The sequence below is a fragment of the Podarcis bocagei genome, assembly GCF_964188305.1.
Source record: "Podarcis bocagei genome assembly, chromosome: 11".
NCBI lineage: Eukaryota > Metazoa > Chordata > Lepidosauria > Squamata > Lacertidae > Podarcis > Podarcis bocagei.
This window is the reverse complement of record NC_138136.1, coordinates 35,638,479-35,665,707: the sequence shown is the minus strand read 5'-3', so window position 1 is coordinate 35,665,707 and position 27,229 is coordinate 35,638,479. Positions and strand designations below refer to the sequence as shown.

Here is a 27,229-nt window from a genome sequence, read left to right as displayed (position 1 = left end):
GGGAAGCGTTTTCCCCCCTCTATTTTTTAAAATTAACATCAACTCTTTGTCCATCCATTTTTGAATTTGAATTGTGTACACACACACACACACACACACACACACACACACACACACCATCAGTGTCTTACAAGGTTTGGCATGATTGTTAGGATGACAAAGGAGAAAAGTTGCTCAAGCATTGGTTTAATAATAATAATAATAATAATAATAATAATAATAATAATAATTCCTTCATTAATTAGCAAGTTAAGCTTTCAAATGCATACTATCTGGAAGCATCACATAGGATCCCGATCAAAGTCCCATCCCCTGGAATTTATTTTTTTAGTTCTTACTTTCAAGCCTGATCATTCCATTCTTGGTTTGTTTGTTTTTTCACACTTTGTATCTTTGCCAGACTTTTAGTTGTGCTATCCATGAGAATCGGTGCAGCTCAACCAGCGTAAAGCTGCCAGTCCTCATCGTGATTGGTTGTCTTGTCTTAATGTTGTATAAGCAAAATTACTTTAAAATGCATGCATGCATGCCTAAAAGGAATTATGATGATGATGCCTGCCTACATAATGATGATGATGTAGCTCAACTCTTCACACTCTTCACCATATGGGAAACACAGTAATCTTACATTGCATTCCTTTGAGTGCTTACACAGAAGTAAACCCACACCGCATTGCGTGGGGCTTACTTCTTAGTAAGTATGTTTAGGATGGCATTATCAGTCTTAAGACTCTTCTCATGCTGCCATAGGCTAATTCTGCAGACTCAATTATGTGCATTTCTTATGTATTCCTATTCGCTTTAATGAGAAATGGATGTGTGTGCAATTTTGCAAATAGCGAGTAGTGGTTCTTAGCATGGCTAGCCAGAAAGGTTTTTAAGAAACACTGAACAGTATGCACCATAAAGTTTGATTTGCAGACCACTGTTTTGATTTGCATGTTTTTGACCAGCTTTGACATTTTCAGGTATTACAGCTGTATCAAGGGAGGCTGTTTGAGTGGATTCTAGAACAAAACTCTTTTCAAACTTTGATTCAAATGTACCGAGTGCCTGGGGTGGAGGAAAAATGAAAGTGTTCCTAGATGCCATCGATCATTTTTCAGTGTATTGGCTATTGAGGGCCAGTACCCTCAGGACAGCTGCACTGGGGTGCAGTAGGACAGGTGATAAGATTTGCTGCAGGTGACTCTTTGCTTTAGAAAGGGCTGTTGGCATTTACTGTTTGTTAGTTTAAGAATCACTGCTGAAGTTGCCTCTGAAAAGGATTCTTCTACACAGCAACAACATAAAATGCCAGTAAGTTTAGTAAGAAATTGTGAAAGTTTGGAAACTCTCTTTCAAGTAATGCATAGTGGATGACTTAAAAACCTGGGGAAAGCTATAGAACATTGCTTTTACAAACAAACAAAAAACTACCCAAACTTAAATTTGGTTTGTATAAAGTCTACCACCACAAACCCTTTATGCAAGGGTTGTCTCTCACTTTTGGTTTGGAGGTGCCTCTGTCCTCCCATAAAAGAAAAAGTAACCTGTAAAGCCTTGCCGAACTATAATCATGTTTTTGCATTCAATTAACACAGGCATGCATTACTCCCTAGGTGTTTTGAGTAAATGGCTCAAAACCCTTTGTTTAGGGATGTGACAGAATCCTGTCTGCAGCAGCTCTCTCTATAACTGTTTAGCTTATGACACAAATCTGTTTTGTAATACCATCCAATTTCCTGAAGCGCCTGAAGTCTCCACAGTTGTATTTCAAAGTAGTGGTTTGCTTTCAAGTCCTTGGATTTAATTCCTGGGCCTAGGTTGAAGAAAACAAAAAACCAGGGTGGCCCCTAGCCCTGCAGGCAAATATTTTGGGTTCCCGCTCTTTGAATAGACGTGGGAATCCTGGCTTACTACTTGGCGATTCCAGTCCGAAAAACACCCTACACTTCTGAGAGAAATGCAATTCACACCAGAGTACACACAAAAACCTTGGCATAAGACGAGAAAAGTTCTTATTTTGTGGGGTGGTTGCTGTGGAAACGTGGAACAAAGGACAGCCTACCACTTCTGGTATAATTGTGTAGGCCCTTTTTTCTAGGCCTGACACCTGTCTGAATAAGAGTGATTAGAGCTGAATAGTGTCCCTTGTCTGACAATTGAAGATGCGGTTCACGTACAAAAAAACGGGGGTGGGGGAGGGGGGAGGAAAGCCGTACCAGTGAAGAAGTAAAATATCTATGTTGTCTCTCTTTGTTTGCTACTACATTCTGAGGTTTTGTAAAACTGCATTTTTTTTTCACAATGTGAAACTGAAGGTCAATAAATTATTAGAGATTTTCTCTTCAATGAACAAGTTCTCCTGAGGTTTTATTTCACTAGCAGAAATGTTTGGGTCCATTTAGACACTCACCTTAACAAAAAACAGGGCATCTCCAACAAGGAGCTTGCACATTTCCTTTAAATGTCTGCTTCAGTTACACTTGGAATGCTCCCCTTTGTCCTGTCCTGTCACTCTTGCTATGAACTAGCTCTGAAAGTTCAACAGCTAAAATGACAGGAGCTTTAAGACAGCTCTGTGGACAGGAAATGCAAGAGTTTGTAAAAATCCCCCTGCCCCATAGCTCTTGAAGCATGGCTTAGTGACTGATATTACTTCAGAAGGAAATTATGCAAGTCAAATCCTGCAGTATTATTCCTGAGGGGGAGAAGGGAAAAAAAGATAATGTGGGTTTCTATAAAATGCATGCCTTTTAGTTTTTAATGTGTCGTAAATAACGCTGAGTTTCCCATTTCCTTAGCACTCATCGAGTCCAAATCAGGGATGGGCCCCTTTCTGATCATTGGCTCTTCTGCAAATCCACTTTTTTTTACATTGTTTTATGTATTCATGCAAGCGCACAGGTAAAACTACAAAAAGAATTCTGATGCCATCATGGGATAATCTGCTCAGGAAATGGCAAAGTCAGCATTATGACACAGTAATCTTGATGTAATCATATAGATGTGGTTGGTTTTTGTTTTTTACAGGGTGGTGGTGGTAGATAAGACATAAAGGAACAGAAAGCTGCGGTAAACTGCATGCACTGCATTATGTTAAAAATTTGGAAATAATCAACTAAGCTATGGTAAATTCTGAAAGCCTTGGTGGCAGTGCAGAAATAAGAGACCATGAAATTCAAAACACTAAAGTCCAGGGAGAAATTTGGATGAGTTGAACTTCAAAAGCATTCTTAGTCTTTCGGTTAACAAACTGTGAAATCCAGTCAAAGATAGGTATGTTTTGAGTCCCAATGTCTTAATTTATTTCTGAATGAAATTTCACGTAGTTCAAATACACTTAATTTTGGATTGAAAATTACCGGTACTTAATTTTGGTTAGGGAGGCCTTTGGGGTTTATTTATTTTTAAATTAAAGAAGGGAGATCAACTCTTAAGTACCCTTATTTTGAAGGACACTCTTTTTGTTTAAAACAACAACAAACCAACAAAAACAATGTTCAGGTTCTCAGGAATCATAAATGTGATCACATAAACATTTGAAGAGCTAAAGACTGCACACTGAAACATGCAGAGTATTCTAATGTTACAGGAGGCTCTTATTTTAAGCCTTCTGAGGTGCAATTTCTCCCCATATTTCTACATATGAGTTTTTATTAAGAAATTATTACTATTTATTAAATTGTATACTGCCCCTCACCTGTAGCTCTCCGGGTGGTTTGCAGCATAAAAATACAAGCTAAATACACAGAATACATAATAAAAACAAGAACAAAACAAGCCAACAGCCTCCCTCCCATAAACACATTTAAAATTTTATAGGATGCTAGTTGACTAAAGGTCTGGTTGAAGAGGAACATTTTTGCTTGGTGCCTAAAGGTGTATAATGAAGGCGCCAGGCGAACCTTCCTGGGGAACATATTCCACAAATTGGGAGCTACTGCAGAAAAGGCCCATTCTCGTGTTGCCACCCTACAGACATATTAAAAGACTCTGTTCTAGGTCATAACCAGCGTTTTGAATTGTGCCCAGAAATGGACTGGCAACCAGTGTAGCTGTTGCAACTTGGGAATCACATGCTCCTTATAATTGGTCCAGGTCAAGGGCTTGATGGCAGCAATGTGTTGTGCCAAACAGAACAGAGGTAACATCAAGAACAAGCCAAGGCCAATCCTTGTCTCAATGTACAATGGGGGCATACTTCATCCCTAGGCCAGGGGTGGCTACCTTCACTACAGGGCAACCCTCTGATGCCCACTTGCCAGAAGTGGCCATGGCCAAAGCAAAACCACTGGTGCCAATGAAGTCTTTCCTTCTAAGCCTAACTGCAGCACGGGGGGCGGGGGCGGGATTTTCATTGTGATCATGGTGACAATGGAGAGGGTTAAGCCTACCTTTTCAGATGCTGCGTTACCAATGAAAATTGTCTTGTCCCAATGCCTGTAATCAAACAAGGAAGACAACAACATGATTGCAGGCTCCACAGTTAGCACTGCATGGAGCTCGGCCCTCTGACTTAGGGATGGGCCAACTTGTTGGTTCAGTTCTCGATATTTCTGCAGCAATTTGCAAATGTTAGTTAAAATAATCCTCATGAAAACTCACCAGCATTTTGGTGTCAATTTCTCTTAGTAAACCCATTTTTGTATGCAGTTTAGACTAATGTACACATTTCTGGGAGCAATCCTCCTCCCCCCAAATATTATTGTATGTTGTATGCACACTTTACAACAGTATGTCCATTTTTTGTACACATCACTTGGCTGGGCAGCTGCACTGCAAGATCAGGAGAAGTGCAAAATTTAAAGGATTACTGTCTGTGTTTGATTCAGAAAGGATGAATTAGGTAAGTTCATCTTTAAATTTCTCCTCCATCCCAACCTCAGACTGTCTTAGAATCATAGAATCAACTCCCTGGTCCACATTGCACTGGTCCACATCTTTTTTTGACTGAAACAGTCCTCCAAGGTCTTAGACACAGGACCTTCCCTACCCTGCCAACAGGCATCTGGCAAGGATTGAACTGATTCTCTTCTACATGCAAAGCATGCATGTGCCACCTGAGTTAAGCACACAAAGCTCCCTTTGTAAAAATGCAAAAGATTCCATGTGCTCCAGCGCCTAAAATGTGCATATTGACAACAAGGCCATCTGTCTTGTATGTGACTTCCATAACAGTTCACAAATGGAGGGCATCCTTTTCGGTTGGAGACCCCACAGTTAAGAGTGTAAGTTAACCTCAGGAGCAGAAATGTGTGTAAGACACGACCAGGCATTCTAATGTGTTTGGTTAAGTAAATTACAGGCCCCTTATAATCAGGTTTGGGCTACGCTTTGGAACTAACAGTGCTCGGAGGAACTAATTTAGGCAACATTTTCTCCCCTATGCTACTTTGATCAGTTACCTTAGCAACCATAATCTTTATCTCTGAAGAGGTGGGGAGCCGTGAAAGAAGGAAAGCAGGAGAAACTGCAGCAAAGACTCTTGCTAATCCTCCTCTTATGCCGTCAGATTTCAGCTGCTATTATTTTACACTCGCATACTAGGTGGTACTGGGGAATGTCCTCTGAGATGATGTGCTGATGCTGCATGGTTTCACAGAAAAATCTCACGGCTGGCTTCACGCCGGGTGCTACTCATGATATATTTCAGTGGAATTATACAATCCAACACATAAATGATAATCGTTATCCCAGCTGTTGCACCACCAGTCAGAAGGGCTGGAAGAATTTTGCAAGAATACGTGGAAACCTCTGTGTAGTTGTGGTGGTCAGTTCCGAAAGCTGGCAAGGTCAGGCAGCTCCCAAGGACAGTGGATGGATGGAAATTTGAGGGATCTCAATGTGATGCTCCGTTTTGTCCTCCTAGCACACAGGAGGCGGTGCTCAAGGTCATCCCTTGCAGGTCTGAAGCCAGTCTAAAAGTTTGGACTGGGGCACCAAAAAAGTTGGGAGTAGAGTAGAGTTGCTAAGCTGCTTGGATGGTGTCTTCTATGCCTCCTTCTGGCAACTCCTGCAGCCAAGCTGGTGCCAAACGTATTGCTCTGCTTTCCAGTGAGGCCAAGGAGGAGGTATTGTCTGCAAGTTAAGAGACTGCAAGTTAAGAGAAGGCTTTATAACATCTCAAGCCACAGTAACTGCCGCCAAGCAGCTCTGAAGAGTGACATGGAGACTTCAAGGCAAAACATAACATTTTTGTCATTGGTGCAAGAGATTTTTCTTCCCAAAATAACCAGTATGGAAGGGGCTATGTTGGATCAGAGCTGGGGACGGGGGCTTTAACCCTTTGCAATCACCATAGCCATAATCAGAATGCCCCCCTCTCAACCTTCAATTTGCAATGGAAGGAAAGTTTTTTGTAGCAGTATTTCAACAGCTATAATGCCAAGTTCTGGTCATAACTTTGCAGATAATATAACAGACTTTATTCAACAATAATGGAAGAACATTGGGGCTCATTTTGATGCCTTGCTGTTTTATTCATAGTCCTTTATTTGAACAAATCCTCTGCTTGAAGGGTCCAATGCCAGTTTAAAGATAAATAAGTTTAGGAAGGGCAAGGAGGAGGGACCTTAAAGTTGCCTGTCAATAGTGAGTGCCCTGACAGCAGACAGGTTACTTGGCTACAGTCTTTCCCCCTATAGCAAGATGCATTGTATTTCTATTCAGATTGCAGTATTTTTTTTCTAAATTTGCATCTTTACATACTAAGTAGCATATATATATATGATGAAAATCTGTCATATTCTGTCCTCTTTTGGAGGGGCGATACATATGTGGCCATTCTGCTCAATAAACAGTTAATAACATTGTCTAGGTTCAGCCCCTATGAACTCTAATGGTAACACTCTTTTCACTGATAAGAATCAAATTCTAGGGGGTAGAACCCTTTAAGAACATCCTGAATCATGACTCATTTGCCAGCTAAAAGGCTATACAGGAATTACCTCAGTGTGATACAATCAGCTTCTGGCCCAGGAATCTTATATGGCTGAAACCGAAGAGGCCATTAAATCGTTATCTTACAGAAAGGCAGCTGGTACTGATGCTGTGATGCCGCCTTAGATTGACTTGAAACTATCCCCAAATATCTTTTTTAACCTCATGCTGATTTCACCACATCCCTCAACGAATGTGGCATCATGAAAAGATACCTGGGGCGCATAAAGATACCTATGTCATTCGGTGGCATGAAAGGAAAGGAAATTGTTTCCTCTGAAATAGCCACAGAGGGATTTCTAGCTGCAGATGGAAAGAATCCTCCTCCTAAACAACTTGGGCCCGCAGTACTTTAAAGACTGGCTGATTCTTCATGTTCCACCTCAATCAGTGAGATCTTCTATTGGGGAGCATTTAGTGTAGCAGAGCCTACCCTGTGGAAATATTTGGTGGTAGAAGTCTATCAGGAGCCATTCCTGCCTTCTTTTAGATGCTGTTTGAAATTTGTGCTATTCAGACTTTGCATTGTTGCTTTTTTTAACCATCTCGTATTTATTGCTGTTATTATTTAGATTACAGTGGAACCTTGGTTCTCAAACTTAATCCATTCCAGAAGTCCATTTGACTTCTGAAACCATTAGAAAACCAAGGCACGGCTTCCGATTGGCTGAAGGAGCTTCCTGCACTCAAGCGGAAGCCGCATCGGACGTTTGGCTTCCAAAAAACGTTTGAAAACTGGAACACTTACTTCTGGGTTTTCGCCGTTCAGGAGCTGATTTGTTCGTCAACTAAGCCGTTCGAGAACCAAGGTTGTGCTGTTGAATTATATTTTTATATTGTATGCCAACTTGTTCTCTCTCTCTCTCTCTCTCTCTGTGTGTGTGTGTAAATAGTGATTGTGTATGTGTGAGAGAGTGAATGAATGAATGAATGAATGAATGAATAAAGTGTCTGACTAGGACCAGGGAGGCCCAAGTTGAAATCTTCACTCAGCCATGAAGCTCGCTGGGTGACCATGGCCTTTTCACTCTCCCCACCTTTCTTAAATTACAATAAAGCAGAATAAAATATCAAGTCTATGAATGCTAGCCAGTCATGATGGCTATATGAGCCCTCCAAGGTCAGAGGTCACTGAATATCTGTTGCTGTGGAACAACAATGAGAGAGGTCTTATGCCTCCATGCCCAGCTTGTAGGCTTCTCAGCGGCATTTGATAGGCCACTGTGGGAAGCAGGATGTTGTACTAGCTGGATCTTTAGTCTGATCTGCCACTGGCTCTCTTATTTATGAAGGAGCTGCAAAAAAAGGGGGGGAAAGAATAACCAGCTGCTAGCACAAAAGCTTGCCTAAATAGATGTGCTGACTATTCCTCTAAAAGAAGCCAGAGGACAAGCCAAGTGGCCTTCTTGAGCCAGACATTTTACAGCATAGTAATGACCACCAAGACAGTTATTCTTGTATTTAATCTTTAAAGTACTTTGAACAAGGCTTTACTGAAGGATGTTAAGAGTATGTGTGTACCATATACCTATGGCAACACATACTCCTTGTTTTTGGGGGGCTTGCAGGGACGTGGATTGTATCAGGTGAAACACAGTTACCAAGAACAAAACACTTGGCTATTTGTTGATTTTATAGAGGCATGTATGGTGTGTATATGATAGATCCATTCCTTGGCCCTACCTATGGTTCAAGAAGATGCTGGTTGCAGGACAGTCAATTTAAGAACTTTTAGTGGGCAAGTAGGCCAGTCGCATTCTTGGAAAAATAACCTATTGAAGCACTATAGAAAAACAACTGTGTAAGACAGGAATGGGGGAACCTCAGCCTTGAAGGCCAAATTCCAGGGCTTTCTGTCAGGCCCCCAGGACTCTCCTAGGCCTTGGTCCCTCCTCAAGTCACATACCTACAGACTGTGCTCTGCATCCTATGTGAGTACTTTCCCCTGTTGGAATGGACTCTTGAACTGTGAGACTGATAAGAGTCACACCTATTATTCTGACCACTTTTGCATGTGGCCCCCGGAAGGTTCTCCATGAAGAAATGCAGCCCTTGGGCTGAGAAAGCTTCCCCACCCCTGGCGTAAGACAGGATTTCTCCTGCAGGAGAGTCAGTAGGAGAGCAAGCGGCAAACAGAATCAGAGGCTGCTTGTTTATCTGCGTTGCATAACAGAAATTAAATGCAAACCACAGGGAAGGTAGTTCTTTCCTGTTTAAGGAAAAATATATATATTATCAGAGACAGGCTTCTATATGTTTATTCATGACCACATAACCTGTAGGCTGAATAACTTTGCTCCTTTTCAGCAAGCCACAAATGCAAATAATCTGTAGGCAGAACAGTGGTAACGACAATATCCCGATAACTGTGAGGCCTCCAGCCCTTTCACAGACATGCCACATTCTAATAACATCCTTCCTGGTATTTTAAAAGTTTTTCATCAGAAGGCAATTTCCTCTGAACGTAATCATTGTTTTAATTAAGTTCTGCATATGTAGTGCATTGTTATAAGCTCTCATAAAACACTGTGTACAATTATGTTTAGAGTGTACAACTAAATCAGAATTGCCATTAATGAAATCCCTTATCAGAAAACAAAAAAAAGAAAAGAAAAAAGCCTTAGCTGGAGCTTAGGCAATGCCTCTTAAAAATGTATTTGGCATGAAAAGAAGTAATTTGGTCATCTGAAGGGCATGGGAGAATCTGGTTGCGGAGAACAAGGAGGGAAGATGGAGGGTGGTTGCAGAATTCTGAGGGGGCCCAGAATAAAGGGTCCTTGCTTTGTTTCCTAGATTTAAAAGAAGGTATGATAGTCACTCCCAATTTCTCTAATGTTCTAATAAGTCAAAGTAATGGCAGGTTCCAGCAATTCTAGGGGAAATAATATTTTTACAGGCAAAGTTCCATTAGGCATTGTTTGACATTTATTGCATATATAGCGCATTGCAGAAAATCCATTAGCAACTGATGGGTTGTTAGGAAGGAGATTTGCCGGGTTGTGTTTTTACTCTACTTGAGGTGATTAGCACAGAATGACTAGTGGTCTAATTTTCATAGAAACGTTAATATGTACGACACCTGGAACATAGGAAGCAGCCTCACAGTAGGTCAGATCACTAGTCTGTCTGGCTCAGTATTGTCTACACTGATTTGCAGTGGCTCTCTAGGGTTTCAGAGCAGGAGATTTTCCCAATCTGACCTGGAGGTGCCAGGATTGACCTTGGGGCCTTCTGCATATGAAACACATGCTCTTCCACTGAGCTTATCTTTGCACAAATGTTTTTGACAGAGGACTAAAATAAAAATGTATTCAAAAATATTTTTCATTAGACTATCAACAAAATATATTCCAATAATGTTTTAGGTGGCTGGGGCAACCCAGTAAGATGGGTGATATATAAAGTTGTTGCTGTTGTTGTTACTATTTTCTTTGCATGAGCCCTCTTCCTCCAGTTTTAACAGTGGAGTGAGGTTGTCCCATTGTAAGGGATAATAAATAATTTGATTTGTTCACATACTTTCTTACAGAACTAGTAGTCAAGAAAATGGAAGGGCAAAGATGGAGCCCAGTCCAGATGGAAACACTGAATTTCCAAATGCTTGCACATACCTAATGCTCAGTTGGTAGAGCACAAGACTCTTAATCTCAGGGTCGTGGGGTCAAGCATGTTGGGCAAAAGATTCCTGCATTGCAGGGTGTTAGACTAGATTACCCTTGTGGTCCCTTCCAATTCTACAATTCTATGATTCAACTCTCTGCCTCAAAGGTGCACAAGCCAGAGCAAGGACTCTGTTTTACTCATTGTCCTGAGCATGTGGTTTTGCATATGAGACTTTGGACTGCTCACCTTGGTCAGAGTGAGCTGACCAAGCTTTCTGGTCTAAATAAAATTTTAAAATATTCTATAACATTTCATAATCCAGCTAGGTATCTCAATGATTTTGACTTTGGGACAGAACATTAGAAAGTGGGTGCAGGTTTTACTGAGCATTTAGGGAAAATACCAACTCTGTGTTTTCCCCCCTTACTATTCTGCCTGTAAAAGTAAATAGGAAATAGTAAAAAAATAATAATCAATCAATCAATAAATGAGAGCAGATTACACTGCTTTCCACAGTTCCCTGCCCCCATTAGCTATAGGCCCCAGGCAACTCCTCTTAGGAATCAAACCCCTGTGAACATGCACCTTGGCAGTAAACCTACCTGAACACAAGTGGAATTTAGGCATCTACGGTAAATAATCAAGCCAGACTGGTTAAAGCATTGGAGTTGTCTCTATGTCCTCTCCTCCATCTCAAAAAAACCTTCTACGGAATAAGGATGCATCACTTGGGTCAAAGGAATAGAACTGTGATGCCTGTGGTATTCACACTTTTACAGCCATTTTATACCACTTTATCTTCACAACAGCCATGTGATTAGGCTGAGAGTTGGTGACTGGCCCAAGGCAGGAAATGAGTTCATTCAAAATGTGAAACTGCACAAGCTTAGAGTAGTCCACAAAAAGCTTATGTCATCATAATTGCATTCATCTTTAAGATACCACAATATTTCAGTCACATTATTTGATGCATCCCTTCTTGGGGGAAACAGGGTGTTTTGGGAAGTGCACAAGAGCCCCCAGTCACCATAACCCCCCTTCTCCCCCCCTTAAATATGGAAAATGTGACGCTGTGTATAGATGTTTTATCTATGAAGGCCTGAGCCACTTACTCTAGGAATTTAAGAGCATGAGAGGTTGAGAGCTAAAGGTTTTGAAAAATATTCCTGCAAAGTGATTTACTGTGCTATGTGGCATACCTGCAAAAGGAGTTAAAACACCCTGGGAAGTTGCTAGGGAACAGAAGTTGCTGCATCATTGACCATCCAATGAGAGATCGTTCTGATGATGTAATGCTTCTGTTTGGTCTGTGCTGATATCATTTTAGGAGAAGCCAGGATGCAGTATTGTTCTGAAAACACAGGAACAATCCAAGTTGAATTAACTATTTTTTTTAAAAAAAAATGAGGCTGGTTTGGTTCTGCTCATTGCACCGCTACTATTCCAAGGTAGGGAACAGAACCTTGCCTCCATAAAAGCACCTCAGTGTCCACAGAAATACATAGATGTGACACAGTTCACCTAAGATTAAAAGCTGAGCTATATTTTAAGCTCACCCTGGGAGATGCTGAAAATAGCAAGTCTAGAGATGAACTCTCTTTCATGCCATAACAAGCTGGAACATTCACGGTACTGTGAATACTTCCTGCATAGTAAGTTTCCTTGCCCCTGCCAGTATTGGCCACATGGCAAATGGGAATGAATAAATTATGTGTGTTGTATAGCGGTTAGAGGGCTGGACTAAGACCTGGGAGGCCAGGGTTCAATTCTCACTCAGCCATGAAGCTCCTTGGGTAACCTTGGGCCAGTCTACCTCACAGGGCTGTTGTGAGGATAAAATGGGGGGGGGAGAGAAGGGTGTACACAACCTTGAGTTCCTTGGAGGAAAGATTGGAGACTAGTGAAAAAAAATAAACAGTGTGCTGTGTGTTCCTAGATATCATGGCCAAGAGGGGGAATCATCATAATCTACTCCAAAATTCTGTATGCATTCCATTTCACATATAAGTAACCCCATCTCCATGTGCAAACTACAGACAGGCTCCCAGGATTTATTAGACAACCTGTTGTGGTCAGAGGATCTCTGTAAGCACACCTGAGCTTCCATGCTTTGAACCAATGTTTCTCAAAATTGGCTCCCCAGCTGTTGTTGGACCACAACACCCATCATCCCTAGCTAGCAGGACCAGTAATCAGGGATGATGGGAGTTGCAGTAGTCCAACAGCTGGGGACCCAAGTTTGAACAGATCTCTAGCTGGGCTGTGTAGCTTCAGTGTGACCCAAGCAGCATGGAAGGGGAGAACACTAGAGCAAAATGGGGGTTTGCACCATCTTGTCTCTCCATTAATGAGGTGACATCTGTTGTGACGTGGGGTTTGTGATTTCAACTCTCTTGACATAATATGCTGGAGACAGTTCTCTAGTAACACTTCTTTATTAAAGCAAACAAGACTGAAGACTGAGGAGGGGAAAGCTACATTTATAGGGACAGGGAACTAGCTAGAAAGGATACATTTTGGAGGGAACAATATCAGGCAATCACAGTCCTGCCTTTTGGAGGAAACCAATAAGGCAGAGGATCCAAATACAGCAGCTTAAATGAACCAATAGTAGCTGTACCCTTTGAAACCAAAAGGCAGTTACTTTACCCTAATGCAAATACAGACAATAATAATACAGATATAAAATCCTTTGACTCAATACACAACACCCCTCCCCCCCTAGTGAGCACAGCAGACGTAATCTCTCAGGTACTGTGGGGTCCTACAACTTCTACTTGATCTCCTGACAACAGGTGTTGCCGGTTCTGGATTGGGTGTTACCTGTGGTAGAGGGGCTGCTATAGGGGTTTCGTCAGGAACAGATGGAGTCCCAGACATCTCAGGGTCCCCTACCTGTACCTCGTCATCATGAGGACTAGCATACCCTGGTTCATTTGCTGAAGCCCCTGGTGACTGCACCTCTGGGCCATTTTCACTCTGGTCTTGCAGCTCTGCGTCGTTAGCCAGGGATGAATTGTCTGATTCCTTCCTGCTGAGCGCCCGGCGCCTCAGCTGATCTATATGTCTCTTCCAAACTTGCCCATTTTCCAAGGTCACATAATAGGACACAGGTCCACTAGCCCGGGTGACCACACCAGCCACCCACCGCGAACCTCGTGAATAGTTCCTCACCCAGACCAGATCTTCAGGGCCGAGATACCTTGTTGTGTCAGTCTCAGCCTGGGGGGTTGCTCTTGAATTACGGTTTGGCATTTTATCCGGGTGGACATAATCCAGCACCGTTACCAGTCTTCTACCTAAGAGCAGCTCAGCTGGAGACTTGCCCGTCGCAGTACACGGCGTCGCATGCTGCAAAAATAACATTCGCGCGATGCGAGCTGACCAGTTACCCTCCATTAAGCGCGCAATGGATTCTTTGGCTGTTCTTACCATGTGCTCAGCCTGCCCATTGGAGGATGGGTGAAAGGGTGCGGATGTGACCCCTCTTATGAAGTTATCAGCCAAGAATGCCCTGAATTCTTGGGATACAAAAGCTGCCCCATTATCTGATACAATGGTCTCAGGTAACCCGTGGGTTGCAAACAGCTGCCTCAACACCTTGATTACGGCAACTGATGCCATGCTCGGGACCATCGCCACTTCTAACCATTTGGAATATGCATCAACGATAACCCAAAAGACCTTCCCCTGGAATGGCCCAGCAAAATCTAAGTGCAGCTGGCTCCAGGGAGATCTGGACTGCTCCCACCAGTGGACTGGTCTCTGGCCACTTCTGGCCGCACCTCTTGGCATGCCTTGCATGTTCATACCCATTGTTCTATGTTCTGGTCCATTCCAGGCCACCACACATAACATCGGGCTAGCGACTTCATCCTGACCATTCCTGGGTGTCCCATGTGAAGCGTCTCAAGAACCCTGTTTCTCAGTGGTGCTGGAATGATCACCCTATCTCCCCACAGGAGACACCCCTTATGCATGGACAACTCGTGCTGCCTTGTTGCATAAGGCCTGAATTTGTCTTCATGCGGACCACCTGGCCACCCCCTCCCCACCCAAGTGAGCACACGGGAGAGAACAGCATCTTTCCTCGTTTTCTCAGCTATATCAGTAGCTGTTACAGGAGCCCCCGGAAGTGTTTCCAGCATCATTATGTGCTCCGCTGGAGCGGGATCCTCATTGCTCCCGCCAGGGAGGGGCAATCGACTCAGCGCATCAGCGTGGCACAACCGTTTCTCCGGCACATGGGTCAAGGTGTACTGGAACCCGTTCAGGAATATAGACCAACGCAACATTCTGGGGGAGAGAATTTGTGGCGTTTGTTTGTTCAGGTTGAACAACCCTAACAGTGGTTTGTGGTCCGTTTCAATGTAGAAATGGCGACCGTACACATAATCATGGAACTTTTTGATTCCTGCCACAATTGCAAGCGCCTCTTTGTCAATTTGAGCATAGTTGCGCTCCGTGGGCGACAACGTACGGGAATAGAAAGAGATGGGCTTTTCCGACCCATCCGGTTCCCTATGACTCAGCACCGCCCCCAGGCCGTATTGGGAGGCATCACATGCCAGGACCAGCGGCTTTCACTCATCATAATGAGCAAGGACGCTCCTGCTACTCAGCATTCCTCGCAAGGAGTCAAAAGCCTTCTGCTGCCCCTGCCCCCATCGCCACACATTCTTTTTCTGCAACAGTCTATGTAATGGTTCAGCTACCGAAGCTTTCTGGGGCAAGAACGAATGATAAAAGTTAATAAGTCCCAGGAATGACTGCAACTCCGTCTTGTTCTGTGGTCGTGGTGCCTCGATGATGGCCTTAATCTTAGCATCTGTGGGGTGGATGCCTGATGCATCAATTTTAAACCCCAAGAAATCCACAGCTGGCACCCCAAAACTGCATTTTTCCTTTTTCAGTTGCAACCCCACCCCCTTGAACTTGAGCAACACTGCACGGACGCACGCAACCAGTTCCTGTGGGTCTTTTCCAGCAATCAAAACGTCATCAAAAAATGGCAAGACCCCCGGCAGACCTCTTAACAGGCGTTCCATGAGCCCTTGAAAAATCCCTGGGGCCACACAAACTCCAAATTGTAATCTGTTAACTCTGAACGCCCCTTTATGTGTAACAATAGTTTGTGCTTCCGCTGATTGTGGGGTTACTGGCAGCTGTTGGTAAGCTTGTGCCAGGTCAATTTTGGAGAACACCTTGCCCCCAGCCAGTTTAGCCAACAGATGTGATACGACTGGAACAGGGGCGCCGACTTATAAAAAATATTGGGGGAGCCCATGAATAATAAATAATGAATAATAAATGAAAGCTCATGAATAATAAATAGGCTCATGAATATGCAAATAAAGTGGCGCCGCCTCCTCGTGAGCGAATAGGGGAGAGCGTGCTGCGCCTATTAATCAGCTCCGAAGGAAATTGGGTGGAGCTTTTGCTCGGGAGGGAGGGCAAGAGGCATGCAGCCCGACCCTGTGCATTTTGGGCTGGGGGAGGGGCGGCGATGGCGCTCTGCTGGAGGGGCGCCCGAGATTATTGGGGGGGCAGAACCCCCCCCCAACAAATTTTTGAGGGGGCTCGGGCCACCTCAGGCCCCATGGAGTCGGCGCCTATGGACTGGAATGGGGTATGAGTTTCCCCTGAGTGCCTTATTGATAGTGCATTTGTAATCTGCACAGATCCTGACTTCCCCATTTGCTTTAAGGGGCGTGACGATTGGAGTCTCCCACTTAGCAGAGTCCACAGGTGAGAGAACTCCCTGCTTGACCAATTTATCCAGCTCTGCTTCGATCTTGGGTTGCAGTGCAAATGGCACTCGCCTTGGTTTGAGTCGGATTGGGGCCATCCCAGGGTCCAACTCGAAGTCAACAGGGGGCCCTTTATAACAACCCAGTTTTCCATTAAAGAGACCAGCAAATTCTTTGCATAATGCCTCGCTCATCTCAGGGCAGGTTTGGATTGAATTAAGCCCTGATATACTCAGTCCCAGGGCGGGGAACCAGTCAGTGCCCAGGAGACTGGGGCGACTGCCCTTCGCAATCACCAGTTTGAGTACAGCCTGTTTGTCCCGGAACTGAACTCTCACGGCACACATTCCCATAACATGGATGCGGCCCGCTGAGTATGACTGCAAGGTTGCCGGGAAGGGCTCCAGAGGGGGCAACTTACCCCTGGGGAAGAATGTCCTCGCGGTCTGGTCCGACACGATAGTGAATCCAGATCCGGAGTCCACCTCCATGTCACACTGCTGACCCTCAATCTTCACCTTGACGTGTGCCTTGCCTTGCACTGGGAACTGCACGACCCTCCCGTTGATCTCCGTTACGTAGTGGCAGTCCTTTAGAAAATGGGTTGCTGTGGGCAGTCTGCGATGCTTCAGTCTAGGTGCTCCTGTCGCTCCCAACGCCGCCGATCTACAGACCCTGGCGATGTGACCTGTCTTCCCGCACGTCCGGCACATAGCATCCCGGAAACGACAACTCTTCCGCTCATGGTTTCCGCCACAACCTGGACACCTGCCTCGGTGATCTTTGTGCACTGTGCAGGCCTGACGCACTGACTCGACCCCACGGACTGGGCTCCGGCTCGGAGTAGCCTCTAGCTCGTCCATGGCATGCGCAACTTCTATCTGTGGCTTAGGGGCCTTGCGACTGGCATCAAGCTCCTCTCTTTCATAATTCTCAGTGGCGGTGGCCTCCTTCAAGGCTGAAGCAAGGTGTGTCTTCTGGCTTTCTTGCTGCTCAGACCACCGATAAACCGATCCAGGAGTCTCTTCCAGATTTTGGAAGTCGCAGTGCTAAGCGAGCTTCCGCAGTTCAGCTAGAAATGCAGATACAGACTCCCCAGTATGCTGCTGCCTCTTATGAAACTCCATCCGCCGGGCCATCTTGGTCTCAGTAGGCGCCAAGTGGCTTGTTAGGCAGGCGAGAATATCTTTGAGAGATGTCTCACTTAGCTTTGCTGGAGCAAGCAATGCCTTGGCCAGCTTGAAGGTCTCAGGCCCACAGTAGCTCAGGAATGTGGCCCTTCTTTTGCTGGCATCGGTGATCCCTTGAGCCACTGCGAAGAACTCAAAGCGTTCGACGTAGTCTTCCCACGTGTGGGCCTCTGATGGCTGGAAGGACTCCAATACCCTTGGACTCTCCATTGTCCTGTGGCAGGGTCGACTTCTCAGCTGGCCAGTGAGTCTTGTTCTTAGCTGCAATCCGGACTCTGAGGCAGGGCTGCGGTTAACTGCTCCTCAGCATTCCGGATCCCACCTTCGTTGCCAGTTGTTGTGACGTGGGGTTTGTGATTTCAGCTCTCTTGACATAATATGCTGGAGACAGTTCTCTAGTAACACTTCTTTATTAAAGCAAACAAGACTGAAGACTGAGGAGGGGAAAGCTACATTTATAGGGACAGGGAACTAGCTAGAAAGGATACATTTTGGAGGGAACAATATCAGGCAATCACAGTCCTGCCTTTTGGAGGAAACCAATAAGACAGAGGATCCAAATACAGCAGCTTAAATGAACCAATAGTGGCTGTACCCTTTGAAACCAAAAGGCAGTTACTATACCCTAATGCAAATACAGACAATAATAATACAGATATTAAATCCTTTGACTCAATACACAACAACATCATCCCCATCCCACTGTTGCCCTAAACCAGGGGTCAGCAACCTTTTTCAGCTGTGGGCAGGTCCACCATCCCTTAGACCACGTAGCGGGCCGGACTATATTTTTTTCAGGGAAATGAACGAATTCCTATGCCCCACAAATAACCCAGAGATGCATTTTAAATAAAAGAACACATTCTACTCATGTAAAAACACGCTGATTACTGGACCGTCCGTGGGCCAGGTTGAGAAGGCGATTGGGCCGCATCTGGCCCATGGGCCTTACGTTGCCTACCCCTGCCCTAAACCTTCCTTGTCCAAAATGTATATTGTTGTTTTGTTATATTGCAACATGATTTTTTTAAAAAATGTCTGTGCCCATTGTTTACTGTTGTTATTACTTACAATATATAAAAGGCCATCAAAGTTTTATAATGAATATGAGTGTAGATATAAAATCTGTTCCTTGTTAGACTCAACGCCAAACATTTCTACCTAAAGATAGCATCTTAAGTACTCACCACAGAATCTCTTTGGTTTTTGCTAGAATGCAATTCTTCAGGTTGTTCTTGAAAAGCACAAGAAATCATGTAACATCACAGCTGTTAGATTACTGGTAGTGACTGATGTAATTACATGACACGCCAATTACTGTGCATTTGGCATTGCTATTTGGATAATTTCAGCATTCAGAGTGAAGCTAAACAGGAAGCTAAGAAAGGCAATGCTAGTAATCTGTGGCTATCCATGTGCAATCTGTAGTTGCCTACATTAACCATTGCTGCTACTTTACCATTTCAGAAGGCCAAAGAATTGACCCAGGTCTTATGAAGTAATAAATAATGGTGTGATGGAAGAAGACTGATGCTTGATGGCCTTTTCTCTTTGGTGCAAATGATAGCAATATTATTGCACATCAGTTATAGTACTGTGAAAACCTTGGCAATAGGACAACCAAATTGTGTCACTGTGGCTTTATTACTTAAGTCTGTGGGATGTAATCCACTGGGAGCATTCCTTGTTTTGCTAGAGTGGACATGCAAGGGAATGTTTGGTCCAGCCAGTCAAAACTTCCTGGCTGGAACATCCTTCTTTGCATGTGACTAGTGGGTGGGCGTGACCTTTCCAGACCTGGTAAAAGGCCAAGGCATGCTGGCTCTCTCTCTTTTTCCATTTTCTTTTTGTCCTGCGAACTTCCTGGAATGAACTGCTGGCTGCCAGCCAAGCAGTCCCCCAGGTCATCTCCCTTATGGAGTAAACCTGTTAGTGTAAGTTTGTAACTTGAAGCCTAAAGCCTGCCTTCAGGGATCACACATTGCTCTGCCTGGTTGTGAATAAACTTTCTTTTTTTGCTTATGAATAAGACTGTGGTGTCTTTATTCTTTTAGGAGGGATTCAAAGGGGGATCTTACCAGGAACATACAATTCAATCTGAGGGAGAATGAATTGCATAATAGTAAGAGGTTCTAACAAACCTGCAGCCAGATTTCTGCTGTGCGTGAGGAGAATGTAAACTCTGCTAAGCAAAGGAACTTGCTAGCGCAAGTTAGGAAGGATATTAATAAACAATATATCCTCTCCTGCCACCCTGAACATTCCTACAAAGTCTACTACAGGGGCCAGTAGGGCCAATGCAAAAAAGAGGCATTTTTTATGTGCAACAATGCAAAAACAAAACAGAGAAGAGCTGTGGTAGAACATATGCTTAGTGTGCAGAAGGTTCCAGGTTCAATTCCTGACACCTCCAGGTAAAGATGTAGGAATGAAGGGACCCATTGATGTCTGGTTCATCCCAGATCTGCATGGTGATGGGAATAAATTCATCCTATCATGTTTCTGTGCTGGGCAACATTTTTTTTTAAGAATGATGGACCATAATCAATTCCTGTTGCTCCCGGGGCACTTCTGTTCAGATGGCAATAAGTCCCATGTACCAACTTCTTCAGGTAGTGGATGGCTGAATTGCCTGTTTTTAAACAACCCATTCCCAAACATGATCTGTCAATCCGGGGATTGCACTATGAAATCTGAGTTTCCTCCCTGATCCTTCATCTCTAGCGAGTCTGTATGGAGCTTGATGGGAGCCAATGGTCTGACTTGGTGTAGCTTCCTATGTTACAAAATACCTCACTTCCACCCAAACACATCAGCCTTGGTGAGGCTCAAGGATTCCCACTGCTGTGCTGACCAGGAATGGTGTATTTCATCTTTTCAGCTACCCCATCTATTGCTGACATTCCTAAGGTTCAATGATTCCTCCTCAGCTTCAGCGCCATACATTTAAAGCACTGTTATGCCTCTTTAGCAGTCATTGAGAATCCTGGGAACTGTAGTTTGTTGCTGACCGGCATCCTGAACAAACTACAGCTTCCAGGATTCTCCATGATTGCTAATGGTTTCAATATACAGCATGGATGTAACCTAAGTCTTTATGGAGGCACAGTTCAGCCCATGAGGGCAGGCAGAAGCACGTCTACCTTTGAAGTGGGCAGAAGTTGAGCAGCATAGGGAGGTAATGCTCCTTGACTTTCCTTCCTACAGGGTCTCTGTCAACAGGATGCTGTTTGGTGAATAAGATGTTCCTCCTTGTTCCTTTCTGCTGAGGCAGAGAGGCATCAATATGAGCTGGTTAGCAGACAGGCAATTGCTTACAATTTGTGCTGGCTCTCTGTCAATTCTGATGCTGGAACCCCCCCCCCCCCTTCAAGCAAAGACTATTATTGGAAGGGATGCCTCCAATTGCTCAACCCCTGCCCATTTTAGTGACATCCATTTAGAGAGTAAGCATTATTCAAAATGTCCTAAATCTAAAGCTCTGTAATCCTTTTCGGTTGGGGTGGTGGTGGGAGGAAAAGCTAATATCTACAAAGTCCAATTCATGTACACAACCACCACATCAAAACATATAAAAACAAGGAAACCCCATGCACCAGTTTTGAACCCTTTCATGTTACGACATCTAGTTCATTTATACAAATGTTATATCTTTGCAACAGCTGGGGAGTCTGCAGTTTATTCGTAAGTATACGAAAGTTGTTTAAAAGCAGCTTAAAGCATGAATGTGTGTGCCATTTGTAATAAATTAGACCCGTTGCTTTTAATTAAAGAGGCCGACTGATAATTTCAGCCATGTTTATGCAATTCTTCCCCCCTCCACCCATGACACTTTTTAATCTCTTTCCCTTTGTTTTCCTTTGACTGAATAGCTTAAGAAACAGTCTTTAATTAACTAACTGAAATGAGCCTCCTAACACTGAGAACTAGATTAAGAAAATCCTTTTAATTACTGGAACCAGATTTAAGTTTGATGGCGAAGGGTGGTTAAATACCCTCTTTTAAATTGGGCCTTAATTAAAAGCAGTGAGGTGCTGTGAAGGCCCTTTATTTACATGAGCAACCAGTTTGAGCCAAAACTTTGGCTTTGGTGGAACCTGTGGGAGATCCACTTTCAAATCTTTCTTTCATTTAAGAATTAAATAAAAGAAGTTAGTTAAAATAGGAAGGGACTGACCAAACATCGGGTTGCCATGTAAATTCCATGAGTTCCTCTGCCCCACAAGCAAATGAATATCTTGGAATTACCATTTGCCTTGTGGTTGTTAAAATAACCCAAGAACATGTTTATAATTGAGTTCATAATCCAACAATATGCTTTCTCCTGACAAGTCACAAGAAGCTGGAAATTTAGCATATGCTAGATATGTCTGCTCAGAAGTAAGCCCTACTGAGTTCAGTAGAGCATATTCCCAGTTAAATATTGGATTGTAGCCTTAAAATGTTTTTATTGCAAACTTGGTGTGAGATAAGGGTCAGGCCCAACCCAATACATTTTGTCACCTAAAGTGAACCACAAAATGGCACCCCTGTCCCTGCCACAAAAGAAGGGGTGAGGGACAATCTTCTTCAGGAACAAGGAGGGAAAGGAAGATTAACTTTGGGATCTGCTGCCCCCATGGATCCTGCCACCTGAGGCAGTCACCTCATCTTGACTCATGGGTGGGCAGGCCCTGAAAGAGGTTCAAAAACAGCAAATGAAAATTGTGTGGCCAAAATCATTCTGCCTCATCTTCAACCATTTCTTTCCTGGGTGCCAGGAAGTTTCCAGTGACTTTCAATCTGTCACCTTTGTTGAGTACTATATCCCTTTCCTTCTTTGTCCAAACATGCCTCAGTGCTGCATCCCGTGCTGTTTTGCAGTTGGCACACTCCAATCCTATTAGTTGGCAAACAGCTGCCTGATTACAATGTGGAGACTGCAACCTACTTGAAGGCTGGCCTTCTGTAGCAGGAGCACCCTTCTTTCAAGGTGTGCATAGTACATACAGATGTGTAAAATTCAAGTGTTGAGTGTGCTATGGAAGTGCACTCATAATGTTTCGTTCTAGGGAGGTTGGCTATGCTTTGTCAAAAATGCAATACACTCCATCTGAAGCTTTCCTTGTTCTTCATCCAGAAACTGCAGCTGTACTAGGTATGCATTAGTGACTTGAAACACACCAATGCCATTCTCCCCCGCTCAGGGATGGCCTGAGACATTTTGCCACTGTAGGCAAAAAGCCTCCCCCGCACCCAGCAGATCTGGGTCCCCACTCTGTCGCGCCAGTGCTGCTGCCAGCCCCATCACTGCAACTGTACCTTCATCTGTGACTGCACCCGTGCTGCCGCTGCAACACAGCAGCAGCTGTGAGGGTGCAGTGTCAACAGTGAGAGCAATAGGACTGTGTTGGTGCAATGGCAGGATTGAGGAGGGGGTCAGATCTGCTACCTGATGCAAATAGCTTCACCTCGCCTAAGGCATGGTGCTGCCCCTGCCCCCCTGCAGCATTTCAAGTCACATTTGTGCATGTGCACATGTGCAATGGCTTCCTGAATTGTACACAACTCAGTTTCCCAATCAGATGGAAACTGGTTCAAGGGAAAGTGCGCCAAACAGGAGTATTTCTCAATAAATACTACCGCATGCCTTTGGGTTGTGGCAAATGTTGCGTGTACTTGGCTTCAAACATCAGTGCTAGAGCTGGAGCAAGTGGGATTGTGTACGCAGTCTTAGTGCAGACTGCTGCAGCACAATTGCTGAAAGGAGTAAGAATCTCAGCATATTATGCCTGTGCTCCAAGATCTTCACTAGCTCTCAATTCATTGCCAGACCAAATTTAAGGCAGTCGAGATTCAGAGGTCTAAGTGGAGGCTGAAGAGGAGTAGGGAGAGGCTGCTGAAGTACCTCTCCTGCTGTCACTAGCTCCCCTTCCCCCTGGTCTCCCAGAATATGAAGACGAATGAGGAGGGCGGAGCAAAGAGAGACAAGACGAACGAGCCTCAAGTTGCTGGGGAAGGACCCAGGGGCGGAGTCTTAGAGAGCGGGCAAGACCTACTGGGAAAAGGTGCTATGATCACTAAGTCTGCACTGTTTTGCTTTCTTTTAATAAAGAGTTAACTTTAGTGAAATTGGGTGCTTTATTACTAACCTACTCCTGGCTCAGACTCCTGACAGTATTAGGCCAACCAAACATGTCACAAGGTAGTGTACTTTACAGCATGCACACTATTTTGTGACATTTCAAATGGCCTAATAAAGGTATTGCCTTATTATGTACTGTGGAATCTTCCTTTTGTTTTTCTGAAGTAGTAGTGAAACCTCATGGCAGTGGAGAAAGGAAAATTTTACCCAGCGTTAACTGGGGGAAAAAGTAACAGAAAATGCGGGTGCCAACATTAAAGATTCCCCAGGCATAAACCTTTTGCTCAAGATATTCATATCTTAATGGACTCTTGTTTCTATTTAAGATTTTTGCTCCTGCTTATCCTTTCTCCCAGCAGCCAGCAGGGAGGCTGGCTAAACAATTGCCTTTCATCTGCATAACATGCCTTTAGCCCTAAGCAAAATTTCATTCCAGAAGCAATATATCAAGAGCATCATGGTCAAACTAAGCAGGCACATCCAATGTTGTTTATCCAAAGTTTTAATTTGCAAAGGAAATTGTTCTATTTGTGTGTACACACACACAAATCGGATTTTTTTTTAAAAAAATGCTGCGTTTGTCTTTTTCTTAGGAAAACAATGTCCTTACATCATTAAAATGTAAATGTCTCATTCACCTGATTTACTCTAGTATAAACTGGGAATAAGCAAACTGATTGAAAGTAATTTCACTTCACCCTGTAAGAGGAGAATCAGACTCAGGCAATGTTTTAAGACCATGCCATTATTTTACTCTGTCTTGCATCTATGGAGACTTCTCAAGGTGATCTTTATTCATTATTATTCTTATTTATTAAATTAGTATGTTGGTTTATACCCATAGATCTCAGGGTGATTCATAACATGAAATTATAATATATATAAAAATATGCAATAAAAATAAAAACAATGTCAACACAGTGAGTGGTATTAGATGACATTTAAAAATATTTCTTATGTTACTTTCTCCTTCAGATAGCCCAGTGCTATTTTTGCACTGCTTAAATATTCATAAGCCATTTATATTTTATGGGGGGAGTTTAGCATTTAAGTTCCTGTATTTCTTCCATCCTGTCAAGCACACTTTCGTATAATGAGAGCCGCTTGTCTTCTACGATCAAAGAAATGTTGAAGCCTTCTTCTCCCAATCTGTTTTGGCAGAACGTCAACAAACTCAATCACTCCTTCAGCTGTGAAATATAATTTGCAGCTCTGCACTGCAACCAGGGAAAGAGCCAAACAAAGTTGATTTGGTGAAGGTTTCAGTCAATGATGCTGCAAGGGACACGGGGATGTTCTAAATGCAGAGTCTTTCACCACAGTCCTAAAAACGTGGTGGCTAGGAAGCTTTATGTACCTTCTGGAGCTTCGGATTGATATATCTCAAAACCCGGTCCCATGTTCCACAAGGGAAACGCCTTTTGAAACTTTCAAAAGCTGATTGCAATACAGCATGAAGATATGCAGTTCTAAGATGAAAAGTAAAAGCTGCACAGTTTGTGACCTCCTTCGTCTGTTTCCTCCACGAGAGGTCTGGAGGGTGGCAACACTAGAAAAGGCCTTTTCTGCAGTGGCTCCATTTATGGAACGCTGCCTCCAGGAACGTTTGGTTGGCGCCTTCATTATAAACCTTTAGGCACCAAGCAAAAATGTTCCTCTTTAACGGGGTCTTTGGCTGATTAACATCTTATACCCCTTTTAAATGTTCCACAACAGTGGGGATTATTGGGTTGTCTTTGTTTTCATTTTTATTATGTATTTTGTGTTTTTTATATTGTAACTTTATGTTGTGAACTGCCCTGAGATCTGTGGGTACAGATCTGTGGGTATTAAATTTTAATAATAATAATAGTCACTAGATATGCCGAAACAGTCTCTTAATTATAGCCCTTTTACTTTTGAGCAAGAGTGGGCAGCTTATAGTGAAGTCGCATGTGGCCCTTAGCCTAATTTCATGCTGATGACAAAGAAGGAAAAATAGGAGTGAGGATAAAGGAGTGGTAGAAAAGTGAGGGGCTGAAAGTGAGAAGGAGATGGGCCACACCATATATTTAAAGCATACAACTCCCACCCCTAAATCCTGGGAACTGTAGTTTGTTAAGGGTGTTGGGAATTATAGTTCTGTGAGGGGTGAACAACAGTTCTCAGGATTATTACGTGCTTTAAATGTGTGGTCATAGCTGTCAACTTTCAGGTTTGAAAATAAGGGATCAGCAGCCTCACCTGTCCCGGGGACAGTCTACGGGATATCTAACAATCTGTGATAGCAGCAGGAAGCAGCGGGAAATGGTGCTGGAATAAGGGAATTTCCCGCAAAAAAGGGAAGGTTGACAGCTGTGTGTATGGTGTGGATGTGACCATGGGGGGGGGGAGTAAGACGAACCCTGCTGGATCCGGCCTAAGGCCCTTCTAGCCCAGCGCCATGTTCTCACAATGGCTAGCCAGATGCCAAGGGAAGCCCACAACAAGCAGGGACTGAGTGCAACAGCTCTCTCACAATTTGCAGTTTCCTGCAACTGGCATTCAGATGCATTCTGCCTCCAACAGTGGAATGGGAAACAAGGGTTAAAGATAGAGAAAAGTGGGCCATGGCCACCTTTGTCTCTAGTTCTGAGGGAATTCGGCCTTCAAAAAAAGGGAAAATAAGGTTCCCTAGGCCTGACTTCCAGTGTATCCACATCATGCTGCTGATTCTGTGCTTTCAAGTCAACCTAGAAGTTTGCATTCCCCCCCCCCAAAGCAGTGCTATTTTTCTAGAAAAAGAACTCGCCATGAACACTTCCCTTGTTCTCTCAGAATGGCAATGGTGCCCACCTGAGAGCTGCCAGAACTGAGTTCCGGCTGAAAAAAAGCCCTGCCCAAAAGTAAATACCATATGGCACTGTAACAGCCTATCACCTTGACTCCACTAAGACCTGGAATTCCAATATAAATCTGGCTTAGAAATGTAACATTAGTTTATGAGGTATTAATAACAACGCCAGAATTTAGTAAGACTGGTTGCTCAACCTTGTCCATCTCACAACACTTCTTTATTTGAGACAATCATCCTTTCCCCCCAATATTTTGGTTCACAATCCAGCTGAAATGGAGGCCGTTTACATGTTATCGGCAAGTCAAGTAACATCATTCAGTAAACTCATTTTAAATGAAAATCGCAACAAAATGCAGAGTACATCTTGTTTTCGAATGCTTTTTTGTTTTTTATTAAATATTTTCATGGTTAACAAAAAATGTGCATTGTCTTTTCTCAAGTCGTATAGTTGGGTTTTTTTTTACATCTGATGTGAGACATTATATTGTTTGTGAATGTTTTGGCGGGGTCGTTGACCTGCAAACTCCTGGATGATCCCTGTGTTGCGAGGAGAATGCTAGGCCCAATGTTCTTGTGCTGCCTTCCTAGTCTCAGGAAAACCCACAGGTCAGTAACCTTTCTCTTTCTGACCTTTTAACTGGCTCTAGTCGGCCATGAAGACCCAAATGCCATTTTCTTTCAGATTCTCAGGAAGCTTCAGGCCTCTTTGAATCTAATTCTCCCTGAGAGTTTTGCTCTCATAAATTCAGGTCACTGATATTGCAACAGCGACTTTCAGTCATGTGTGAGAGGAGAAACTTTTGGGGCATCCATGCGTTACGTG

General features: G+C 43.7%; 1 long non-coding RNA gene across 2 annotated transcripts; it reads right to left on the bottom strand.

Annotated features, from left to right (window-relative positions):
• Positions 1 to 17: 17 nt before the first annotated feature.
• On the bottom strand, positions 18 to 26,502 carry LOC308597079. Of its 2 annotated transcripts, XR_014012823.1 has the most exons (4): positions 26,362 to 26,502; positions 11,727 to 11,878; positions 4,380 to 4,425; positions 18 to 2,561 (listed from the first exon to the last, which is right to left on the bottom strand). It is a non-coding gene; the product is annotated as an uncharacterized lncRNA (long non-coding RNA). The 2 variants fall into 2 exon arrangements; XR_014012824.1 differs by lacking the exon at positions 26,362 to 26,502 and having other exon boundaries at positions 11,727 to 12,366.
• Positions 26,503 to 27,229: the final 727 nt, after the last annotated feature.